Here is a 12,958-nt window from a genome sequence, read left to right as displayed (position 1 = left end):
TTTAATTTACAGTGAATTCCTCTCCAGCAAAGTCCCCGCCAACAGTCTTTCAGGGTAGTTCCCAATTACAGACCTTTATCAGGCTTGGAGAGTGGCCAAGCTGATATCTTTCAGATGCCACAATAGTGGGCAAGAATGCAGGCATGAACTAATTGTGTCCTGCAAAACCCCACTCCCCTTTTGCTCCTCTTTTATTGCCTATGGGAAGGACCATTCACTGTCCACCTGTGGCTCTACTCCAAAGTCAACCCTTGTTCCTTAGCTGTTCCCTTCATCTGGCAACTCTGTGCATGCTCACACTGGGAACAGGCTCCAGCTGTTCTTCTGCCTCACTGATGTCCAACTCCGAAGGCAGCTGATATCTGTCCGACAGCCCTGGCCTCATTTCTGCCTCCGACACAGCACTAATCAGAGCCTTCTCCAGACTCCAGGGCTGGCCCATGTTCCTCCCCAACCTTCTCACTATCCGAGTCTGCTGCCAGCTCCTCTGGCCATTGATAGGCCGCAACATGTCATGACTTAGCTTTGGGGATGGGACATCACTTAAATCATCAAAACATCGCATAGCCTAATCTGCAGGCAACCTCAATCTTATATTTATCCTGCAGTTCTATATTGTAATTGCTTCCCTGGTCAAAGAAATTTCAGTCCCAATATATCTGCAGGGCTGGACTTTCCTGTTAGGACAAAGTAGTGGCTTGTGACATAGATAGAATAAATATGACTTTGTGACAAGAGGTAAAATTTTCAGAGCATAATAGTCTCTCGAATTACATACCTAGTACATGGACTTTGATAACTATTCATTCTCCATGCTTTTACTATGGCCTCAAGACTGATACTGCAGGATTGGAAAGATAAAGCTATGGCCACATTTCACTCAACGGATTGAAGAGCTGGTTATACTTGCCATCTATGAGTGGATTGCTTATAGACATAGACTCTGGACAAGCATAATAAATAATATGGACAAGCATAAATAATATGAGACACATTTATACTCAGTAGTAGGCAATGATAGTTATACATGAGTAATATTGAATAATAATATACTTTTTTCTCTTTTGTATTTTTTAACCTCTTAAAGTAATATGTTACTTTTCTTTGGTACTGTAACTTATTGCTATCATAATTTGTAAATAAAAAATAAGTTGGCCTTACAGATCTCTTATGGCTATTAAAAAAGAAAAAAAATTGCAGCAATCTTCTTTCTTACCCTGCACAGTGATCTATGAAATATCTGGCTCTGCTGAATAAAAGTAAAATATCCTGGCCTTTGAATTCTTCAGGGAGGCACCTGCAGAAAGAAGTAATTGTTGTAATTAAAAAGTATATAATCTGGACAACAGCTTTATGGAAACTTCAGTTTAATTACTGGGTTGTTCAAAAATGAAGATGCTATCAGAAATAATTAAGGTAGCTGGCTCAAGTTTAGTCGAGTTCAGTTCCAAATTACTTTATGAACCATGTGGTTTTCTTTGCAACTGAGGAAGTAATCTTTTGGAATGCTATTTGGCTTCTGAGTTTAGCCTAATTAGGAAGATAAGGAGAGTAGCTTCTCATTCAAATACCAACGAAATCTTGTTTTACCGTTTTGGGATTAACAAAAGCCATCTGCAAATCTTCGTCTGACTGCTGAGTTCATAAGTAACAGACACCCCCAATTGAATACAGGTCAGTAGATTTAAATTTATTAATCACATTGGTCCAAAGTATTTTATCCTGTTTCTCATTGCAAAAAAACCTGAAGTAGTTTTATGATAAAATCCATTAAAAATGAGGCGGGGGGAAATGGGTGGAGAAAACCATCCTACAAAGAAAAGACTTATACATATCTTGTATATATCTTGTATGTATGTATGTATGTGTGTGTGTGTGTGTGTGTGTGTGTGTGTGTGTATATCTTGGTGTTGGATCTGACATATTGCAAAGGGGAAGTCATTTTACAGGGTGGCAGCATCACAAATCATGAAGAGAATGGCAATTCAGTTTGCCTGTGTGTTTGCTTCATGTTACTAGAACAAAATATTCCTAAGGTGAATGGCACTAAGCTAAAAAGATAAGACAGGTTATCCCAAGCATTATTCACATTCCATATTCATGGGACAGGTTTAGAATATATGTTCTTGGCTCTGAATGGCAGAAGATACCGTCTTAAGAAGGCAATGAAAGAGAACAGAACTTTGACTGTGATGGATCTGTGTTCTAAATGGGTATAACGTTCCACTAACCTGCTTAAACAGGAGAGTCCAGAGACCAAAACAGTGCCTTTAATTTTGATGCTGCACAGCTTAACCCCCCTGCTGTGAAGATGCGTCAAAGTGTACCTTTGAGGTTCCTTGAAGGAAAGCGATTAAAAAATAAACATGGCTATAACAGTGTAATTACATGGTCAATTGACAAGCAAGAGCTCCTAAGTAGAGACACATGTTTAAAAAGGTTTACAGTGACCTCTGAAGTACCTGATACTCCAAAGTGGTATTTCTCAACTGTGGCAACTTGGAAGACATAGAACTGCTGGCTGGGGAATTCTGGGAGTTGAAGTTGATATGTCTTTAAGATGCCAAAGTTGAGAAACACTGCCCCAAAGGATTTATCTGAAACCAGTGGTGGGATTAATTTTTTTTTACTACCGGTTCTGTGGGTGTGGCTTGGTGGGCATGACAGGTGAAGGATACTGTAAAATCTCCACTCCACCCAACTAACCTGTTTTCCAGCTCTATTCTCCTGTGCAGGGCAACAAAAGATGATCCAGCTGATCAGCTGGGGGCAGAGAATAGTTGGCTGCAGGGCCAGTCAGAGGTGGTATTTCCCAGTTCTTCAAACTATTCAAAATTTCTGCTACCGGTTCTCCAGAACTGGTCAGAACTTGCTGAATACCACCTCTGGGATAGTGGACTGTCTAGACTGGTTTCAAGATTTCATGGAATACCCTGTAGGTGGGCAGCATACTTCCTGATCCTACTGAGTCCACCTTAGCCAAGATCTCACCTGGAAAAATAACACATACCAGGTGGTTAGAAAGGCCTAGCATAGACTCCATTTCCTTAGGGTCTTGTGGAAATGTCAGGTGGAATGACTGATTACTTCCTTTTACCGGTCTACGATAGAAAGTGTCCTTACCTATTGTATCATGGTATGGTATGCTGGCTTGACAGCTGCGGACAAAAAGGCATTACAGAGGGTGATGAGCACAGCACAAAAAATTATGGGCTGTCCCCTGACACCACTGGACAAAATTGCCAGGACCCACTGCCTCAACAGAGTGAGGAAAATCCTCAGGGATGATTCACACCCTTCTTCACTATCCTACCGTTGGGCAGGAGATATAGAAGCGTAGCCAGCCGAACGAATAGGCTGAAAAATAGCTTTTATCCATGGACTGTCAGACTTCTGAATGCAACATAAACACCACAATTAAGTTTAATATGATAGACTTGCAGGGCAAGCGTCAAGGAGGCTCATTTCAATTTCATTGTACACCTGTTGTGCATTGACAATAAATGTTTGATTTGATTTGATCTCCTGGCAAATCTCTAATTGGAGAACATGATTGATGACTCTTAGCTGTGAATGTGTTTCGCTGGAGAATATGAATTATGATACACCCGGAGGGGTGGGGGGAAATCAGGATCAAGGGTGACAGTGAATTATGTGTCTCAAAATTGGCTTCATACAGGTGATGCTGACATGTTCGCTCCTAATAAATTCTTTGAAGTTTTTGAAGCTTGGCTTGAAGCTCATGATTTAATTAGGGCAACTGCCAGAATCCTGACACTGCACTTTATGGAGATACAACAACAAAATCCTGAGACCCAGATTGAGTTCATTTCTCTCATACCCCATAATAGAATTAGGGTAGAATCAATTTGAGCTTCTTTCACTCTTTCCTGGGGTTAAAACATGGTTTATTTAATCATCTGTGCCTAGTTTCTCCAGAGTCATGTCCATGGTTCTTATCTATTGACAGAAACTGGTCTCTCTTCATTTCTTTGTGTCATGCCCCTGGTGGAGACTGACTCTGAGGGAGAGGAGGAACAGCTGACAGGGAGTGGAAGTGTGGCTCCGGAGGTTGTGGAGGAGGCTGGGGAAGGGCAGAGGCTGGCTGGGCAGTCAGAGGAGGACCCAGGCCCATCCCCTCTCCATCCTAGAGCATACAGGGAGGAGAGGGTAAGGAAGAGACATGGTCTACTGGGGAGGAAAGGGCCTTGATCCTCTTCATGCGCTGCAGCTGTGACAACTGGATAAAAGGACGGACATGTGTACAGCGAGTGCTGGAAACAAAGCATGGAAATATCTCTAGTTTATTGTTCCTCTCTGAGTTTGGCGTCCTTCCCAGTGTGTGTTCTGATATCTGTGGACGTCTTCAAGCCTTTATCTTGCCTGGTTTGTGTTGTTTTTTTACTCTTTATGATTTAAGCGGCATTTCCTTCTTCTTGTGTGGGATTTTTTTTTCCTCCAAAGGAGAAAAGTCAAGGATATTTGGAGCTTGGAAGCAAAGTGAAGGAATAAAAGGGGCTTCACCTGTTTTTTGTGACCGTGTTTATTTTGTATCCCACCCTGGGTCATCACACTTGTTTCGAGTCAGCTTCTCTCTTATCACTGGGAGAGATTCAATGATCCTTGGGCTTATATATCCAAAATATACTAAAACATAGATAGTGCAGCTCACTAATGAGCATTTTTGTACTCTCCAGTTGAGGAGTTGGAAGGAAGATCTGATGATATCATTGTGAGGTCCATGACAAATTCTGGTCTTGTTCTTTAAAGACAGAAAGGTCAGCAGGATCTAAAACATCATCTTCATACATTTACCCTCCTTTAAAAACCCTTTATATTCCTCTCCCTCCTGAAAGAAGAATTAGTATAGCAATTTGTATGGAATCCAAGGTAGCACTAGATGTGGGTAAGAGCAATGGGTACAATCTGGGGGTCATTAGAATTTTCCATTCCCACATAGACTACCTATGAACACTTGGGCTGCCTAATTAAAAGGAAGAGAAAGACATGTATTCCCATAGGTGCTGCTTGCCTTCCTATGCTGGAAAACCAGCTGCACAAGTAAAATAAATATGTTGGTACCACATGTCAATTATCTGAACATTAAAATATCTTACTGAAGTTTTTGACATTCCTTTTGGATACAGGCAAGAGGATATGGGAGGAGCAGGTCTTTTTAATAATTACGTTTCTTTAAAAAAATAGGTGGTAATTTTAATAGCTACAGATCAAGTCACAGATTGGGAAGAAACCAACGTCTGGCTCAACATGATGTCCTTTGTTCTGTAACATAATTTGCAATGTTTGTTTTCTCAGAATACACGAAGCTTCAAAATACCCATCAACATCAACATCCAAATTTGTATACTGCAGACTCATGAGTCTACAAACGCATAAATTCATTATAACACATTGCTGCACAGCAACAATCACAATAAAAAAACAATTCCTTCATTAATGTGCCTTTTTATAACCATGATTTCCCCCCTTAATCTTTCCTTCAAGGTTGTTAAAAGTCCTGTACTTGTAATGCTTCTGCTTTGTCTGCATTGCCTTGGCAGCTGCTCATTCTTCTATAGATGCTTGGTTTCATTGCTTTTCAGCATAACTTCCTTTATTAGGGAGTCATTGTCAACCCTAAAAAAAAGACTAGACTAGAAACCCAATACTATATAGGGTAGGTCAGGACTACTTTTATGGTAACAGTTATAGTAACAGAATCTTATACAGTAGTACCTTGGTAGTCATTGTTAATTGGTTCCAGGAGACGCAACAATGAGTACCAAACAAATTATTCTTATAAGGAATAATATCACAATGTTCTAGTGTGAACACCAGACAATACTGACAAGTTCTAGTGTGTTATTTACCAAATAAACAGTGAGTGCTAGGACAACGTTTTCACATCAAAATGAGTTGAGTACCAAATTTATTGAGTTTCAAAGCAATTGAGTACCAAGGTACCACTGTCAGTCTGAATGTGCTTCCCCTTTCCACAGTTTACCCTCATATGAATTAGGGAGGACCTTGTCTGAGATATTTTCTCATCAGAGGTGGTATTCAGCAGGTTCTGACCAGTTCTGGAGAATCAGTAGCGGAAATTTTGAGTAATTTGGAGAACCAGCAAATACCACCTCTGACTGGCCCCATACCCATCTATTCTCTGATTCCTGAGTCCCAGCTCATTGGCTGGGTCTTCTTTTGTTGCCCTGCACAGGAAAACGGAGCTGGAAATCAGGTTCGTGGGGTGGGTGGGGAGGGAATGGGATTTTGCAGTAACCTTCCCAAGCCATGCCCACCAAGCCCACCAAGCCACACCCACAGAGCTGGTGGTAAAAAAATTTGAATCCCACCACTGTTTCTCATGTTATTTTCTTGGCCAGGGTTCAGGTCACCTTATTTGACCATTACTGTCCAAGGCCATCATTTTTTATGCCCTCTAATGTTATTTAGTACATTTCTTTGGCTGTACTTGGTCCCTTTATCATTACAATTTTAAGACTGCCTGATTTTAAAGTGACCCTAGGCAGCTTACAGTTTTTTTAAAAAAGGAATATTGAGTAGGGGAAAAAAACAAAAACAATTAAGCAGAAGGCAAGACCCCCCCCAAAAAAAAAAAAACCACCAAAGGATTTCAACCACATCCTAACCATAGAGCTGAGAGAACAACTAGATCTTTAGCAGTTTGTGGCAAATGAAAAGGGTGGGAGCACTATGAATTTATGATTTTGGATTTGACTAGCCCTATGTCACCCAAACAGCTTACATATCTGAGGGAAGACTAGAACCTGGATTTCCATGCTCCTGGTCTAGCATCTTACACTCAGGGTGGGATTCAAATTTTTTAACAACCGGTTCTGTGGGCATGGATTAGTTGGTGGGCGTGGCTTGGTGGTCATGTGACTGGGTGGACGTGGCTTGGTGGTCATGTTATTGGCATGGCCAACTCAATATCACTCACATCGAGGCACACATATCCTCGCCTGGCCTCTCATGACTGTGGGGATGCTGCAACAGTTGTAAGTGTAAGAAAAATGGTCATAAGTCACTTTTTTCAGTGCCGTTGTAACTTTGAATGGTCACTCCACACAAGCAAAGTACCAGCAAAAGAGGGAAAGAAAACTCCAGAGAGGTTCCTGAGACAGGAAGTCTAGTCCTGCCAAGAATGTAATAAGGTTTAATGGAGAGGCAGTTTCTGTAAGCAACATCAGAATGTTTCCTTCCTGCCTTCCTTACAGGATTAGGCCAGTAATTTCTTCTAACAACTGGTTCTCTGAACTGCTTAGAATGTTAACAACCGGTTCTCGTGAATAGGTGCGAACTGGTAGAATCCCACCCCTGATTACACCGCATCAGCTCTGATCCATCTATAGATAAGAGTTTTAAAAATACTTATTCATACAATTTATATAGGCACCCATTTCATAGTAATGGCTCTAGTTGACAAAGAAAGGGTTAAAAACCAAAAATAAAAATATAATTATACAGTTTTCAAAATAATAAACTATGCCCATGGTCCACTTAATAAAATTCATTTCACTTCCAATCAATGCTAACATGACCTAAACAGATTAATCATCAGAGCTTGTCCCAAATGTGCTTTTCCAAGCATCTTTGGGACAACCATGACCTGGATAACTGAGAATCGCCATTGACATCAGGGTTTGCTTAACCTCCTAGTCCAACTGTCCAAAGGAGCATCCTTACAAAAACACAACAAAACCCACCATGGCCAGAGCCATCTGTATCTCTGGGAATATGCATCTCTCTAGGGATGCAGCTCTATAGGGAAGACTCTGCAGTAGAAAGTGTCACTTTTGTGAGATTGGAAAACCGATACCACAGTAACTACTGGAACTTTACAGCTGTATATTAACAGAATCTTGAAAGCTTTGAAAGTTTCCATCTGCTCTTTCTTGAACTCAAGAGAACCAAGGTGGGGTGATCTTGAGTTTCTTTTCCACCCATCTTCTTTTCCAACCGAAGTTAACATTTACTTAACTGTACTTGCATTTCTCCTTCAAGGTTATCTCCTTACTCCTCTTTGAAGGCATAACTTCTAGATCCCACAAGGTGGCACTACCTAAGAGACAGGACCTGGAGCATGCCAGCCAGAGATAACAGTTACATAAGATAAGAGAAGACAGAGATTGAAACTGGCAAAGATAAAGTATAAAGGAAATGAGGATGTGGGGGAGATAAAACAATTAACTGGGAAAATAGTGTGAGAAAAAGATTCAGAACATCCTCACCTTGACTGTTGTCCTTTAAAAGAGGGAGTGGAAGATTTGGATTCTGGCAGGGGAGGAAGGATGGGGGTAGGGAAAAAGTTTCTGAATCTTACACCTCAATGTGAATTGTTAGGATGAGTTCAGCAGCAGAACTTCCTATAGATCTCCAATTGCCTTTTGGAAAAAAGTACCTTTGGGATGTGTTCAATACTCACAATTCCCTTGGCGGATGTTTTGAAAATCCAGGTCACAAATAAGGTTAAGTACCTGGGGATACATTTGACAGCAAGATGTAGCACACTTAAAGAGAATAACTATATTAAACTCAAACAACAGATTGCAACAGATCTGGCGAAATGGGAAAATTTACAATTATCATTAATAGGGAGAATATCAACAATTAAGATGAATATATTACCTAGAATCTTATATCTGTTTCAAACAATTCCAATTAGGCTAGGGAAAGACGACTTTGAAGATTCAAATAAAATAGTGCTGAAGTATATATGGCAGGGAAAGAAAGGGAGAATAAATTGCAAGAAGCTAGAATAAGAGGAGGATTTAGCCTGCCTAATTGGGAGTTATACTATCAAACTACAAACCTGATGTGGGTTAAGGAATGGATAACACTAAGAAATACCAGACTGTTGACATTAGAAGGACATGACTTGTTGTTGGGGTGGCATGCCTTCTTATGGTACAAGGGAACTAAAACACAGGGGTATTTTAGAAGACATTATATACGTGAGGCTTTGTTACTAAACTGGGAGAAGACTAAAAAGCAATGTTATTTGAAAATTCTAGTCTGGTTATTGACTATTGAAGCATTTTCTTATCCTATAACATATAAAAATGAACAACCAGTTAAATGTGGTTAAATATTGAATGAAAAGGGTGAACTTAAATCTATGCAAAAACTAGAAGAACAAGGTATAAAGATGAATTGGTTTTCATATACGCAAATACACTCTAGATTTGATAAAGATTCCAAAACTGACTGAATTAGATAAGATTTTGACAGGTACTGATGAAAAGATGATTAAAAAACTGTATGGATATTTATTAGAAATAAAGCTAGAAGAAGAACAAGTTAAAGAAACAATGATTGCTTGGGGGAAAAATTTTGGATATGGGATTGACTTAGAAAAATGGCAAAAATTGTGGTCTCAAAATTATAAAATGACAATGTCAACAGCATATAAAGAAAACTCGTATAAGATGTTTTACAGGTGGCACTTACCCCCAACAAAAATAGCAAGAATGTTCAAGAACAAATCTGAAAAATATTGGAAATGTCATCAGATACCTGGCTCATATTACCATATGTGGTGGACGTGCACAGATGCTAAAAGATATTGGACTAAAATCCAGACATGGTTGGAAAAAATGACAAAAAAACCCACATAGACTTGAAACCAGAGATATTTTTATTGGGAATTTTACCTGAAATATACAGTAGGGAATTGAAATATTTGATTGTAAATGTATTAACAGTGGCTAGGATTGTATTTGCTAAAAATTGGAAAAATGAGAAAATACCAACACAGGAGGAAGTTATTAAGAAAATAATGGAGTGTGCTGAAATGAGTAAATTGACATTTGAAATTAGAGAACAAGAAGATAAACAATTTTATAAGATTTGGGATTTATTTTATCAATGGTTAGAAAATAAAATATGGTAATGAAATATGTAGAACTTTACAATATAAGGAGAATAGAACTATATAGAACTATATAGAATACATAAAGATGTATGATAATACATATATTATAATTATGGGATGGATTTAGGATGATAATATGAATTGTTATAAGAAATCAATTTAAAAATATGGAATATCTCGCTTAACATGAATGAATTACAGTATAGTCAAATGATTGATTAACAATGATAATAATTTAGGAATATTTGATTGATAATATGAGAATATATACAAGTAATTGTAAGTGAGGACTATGGAGGGGATGCACAAAACAATTTGTAACCAACCGACACACTGTACTTACGTAAGTGGAAGATGGCTTGATGTTTTTATGTTGTGTTTGTGTATGTTTGTCTAAAAAATAAAATTTGTTTATAAAAAAAAAACACCCACAATTCCCCAGTCTGGGAAATTCTGGGAATTGAAGTCTACATGTCTTCATGTAAGTTGTCAAGGTTGAGATAAACTATGTTAGGTTAAGGAAATGATGATCCCAATGATTGGAAATAAGATCTCCACTCTTATGCAATGTGCACAGCATAAATAAATTAGAACATGTTAACACAGAAGCATAATGCTCACCTATATTTTTCGTCTTCATCTTTTCAATCATACATGATGAAATTCATCTGATTTCTTTTTACAAATGTGGAAGAAATTGGGTCAAATATTTAACTGTGATAGAGAATATCTGCTTAGCCTAGGCCCTAGCAGCAATGGAATATGTGTTGTGGTCTCTCTCCTGCTCCCTCTTTCTCCCTCTCCCTCTCTCTCCCCTTCTCTCTCTCTCTCTCTCCCCTCTCCCCTCTCCAGCATTATGCAGCTTTCCTGTCTTTCTGAATTCCATTTCAATGTCAGGGATAGCCATAATGAAGGAATTACAAAATATCTGCCTGTGTCAAAGGTTACAATAAGCCTCTTAATTGCTTCAAGCATAAAAGCCACCAGCACTCTTGGTGCTGATACCATCCTTGCACAAAACTTTGATATTTTGGTTTGCTTAATAATCATAACCATCTGATTATGAACTCCCTTGTTTACAAGGAGCATCAATAAATACAATATCCAAGATAGTCCAGTTGCTTAGTGTGAAAATCACAATTTTACATAAAGTTTGGCCTCTAACAATTTATTGAGTACCCGCCTTACTAAGTAGATATGTTTTTCCTCTGTGTTGGAATATATTAAAATATCAATCAAATAGACTAATATACCCTTATAGAGATAATCATGCAAAACTTCATTGATTAATTGCATGAATACTGCTGGGGCATCTTGCAAACCAAATGGCATTACATTAAAATAATAACTGCCCAATGGACAATTAAACATTGTCTTCCACTCATCACCTGGATGAATTCTTACTCGATAATTAGCCTCCCTTAAATCAAGCTTGGTGAAAATCCGTCCTTTTGCCAACTAATAAGTCTTTTATTAAAGGAAAATCCGTCCTTTCGCTAATAAGTCTTTTATTAATGATAGCGGATACAAGGGTTCTACACAAATAGCGTTTAGGCCCCTATAATCAACACAGAAATGTAGACCACCATCCTTTTTTTCACGAAACAACACTGGAGATGCCATGTGAGATCTACCAGGCGTAATGAATCCTCTTTTTAAAAGTTTCCCAATATACTTCCTCATCTCCTCCAATTCTTCGGGTGTCATTGAGTACATTCGTGGATTCAGAAGTTTTGCTCCAGGCATTATTTCTATTGAGCAATCCGTTGTTCGATGGGGAGGTAATGAATCAGTACCCTCCTCTTTAAAAACATCTGCCAAATCTTCATATTCAATTGGGTATCGATGTTGTAATATTGGGTCTTCTTTTTCTTGTACTGATTTACTGGCGGCTGGTGGTACATCATCGGGGTAGGTGGATGTGGTTCAATTGCCAGCCGTATTTTCTGAAAACCCCCTTCCCAATGTATCACTGGTTCCCACTTATCAAGCCAAGCTAACCCCAAATTAGTGCCTCGTTCATGTGAGACACCACAACAAAAGATATCCATTCCCAGTGCTCTCCCATCACCAATTTAACATATTTGGTTTGGCGAGTTGCCGGAATCCCATCCAATATAGACCTGTACACTTGTGCGAATTTGATAGGAGTGCTCAATTGGACTTTCCTTAACCCTAGCCTATCCACCACCACTTGAATTATTAAGCACCTGATACACCCTGAATCTATTAGTGCTCCCAACCTTGTCCCCTTATTGGTACCGTGTTTCTCATATAATAAGGCCGGGTCTTATTTTTTTTTTGAGCCCCGAAAAAATGGCTAGGCTGTCTTTTCGGGGGTGACTTAATTCCCCCCCCCCTTGCATCTTTGGGTGGGCGGGCAGCGACAGCTTGGATGTTGACCTCGGCGTTGGTGAGGCACTTAGTATCGGGGTCAACGCAGGCAGCAGTATATCCGGGTGTGCAACAAAAGTACTTCCTAACGGCAAGCCCCCCCACCATTCCCCCCATTTCGCATGTTTTAATATAGGCCTTAATTTGGGGGGAGGGGCTTAATTTCATTTCATGCCTATAAAACATGCTAGGACTTCCTATTGGGGGAGGCCATATTGTTGGAGAAACAGGGTACATGTATTCCAAAGAGCAACAGGAATAATAAAAGGTTGAATAGGTCCACTCACCATCGGGTCATCAGTCACCTCTTCCTCTGTCTCACATTCATCCCTAGCTGTTGATGGTATGATAGACAATCTTTCTACATCGCTACTAACTGGAGATTGATTCACTAGCCTTCCTAATCCTCTCATGTTCTTGCCAACTTTGACCACCCGATTTAGTTTAATGCAACATTGAAGCCACCTGAGGATCTCTAGATACAGACAACAGTGGTACTGGACAGTCCATTGCCCAATGTCCAGGCCTGTCACATCGGAAACACCTCATTGTTCATCTGCCACTTTGACTTTGTAGTGGTCTGATTGTAGGCCTCTTTACTGGGACCCCACCTCTACGTGGTATCACTCCTTCAGGTCTTGGATTTAATCTACATAACCCATCATCTAG

The 12,958-nt window shown here is 39.5% G+C and overlaps 1 protein-coding gene across 1 annotated transcript in view; it reads left to right on the top strand.

Annotated features, from left to right (window-relative positions):
- Positions 1–12,958, top strand: part of ASAH2 (N-acylsphingosine amidohydrolase 2) — a 214,973-nt gene that overhangs the window by 138,439 nt on the left and 63,576 nt on the right. The window lies entirely within an intron of this gene.

This window comes from Notechis scutatus, chromosome 4 (assembly GCF_049901735.1).
Source record: "Notechis scutatus isolate UNSWTSFEM ecotype Mainland chromosome 4, rNotScu1.2, whole genome shotgun sequence".
Taxonomy (NCBI): Eukaryota; Metazoa; Chordata; class Lepidosauria; order Squamata; family Elapidae; genus Notechis; species Notechis scutatus.
The sequence above is the reverse complement of the archived record's forward strand: the minus strand, read 5'-3'. Positions and strand labels throughout refer to the sequence as shown.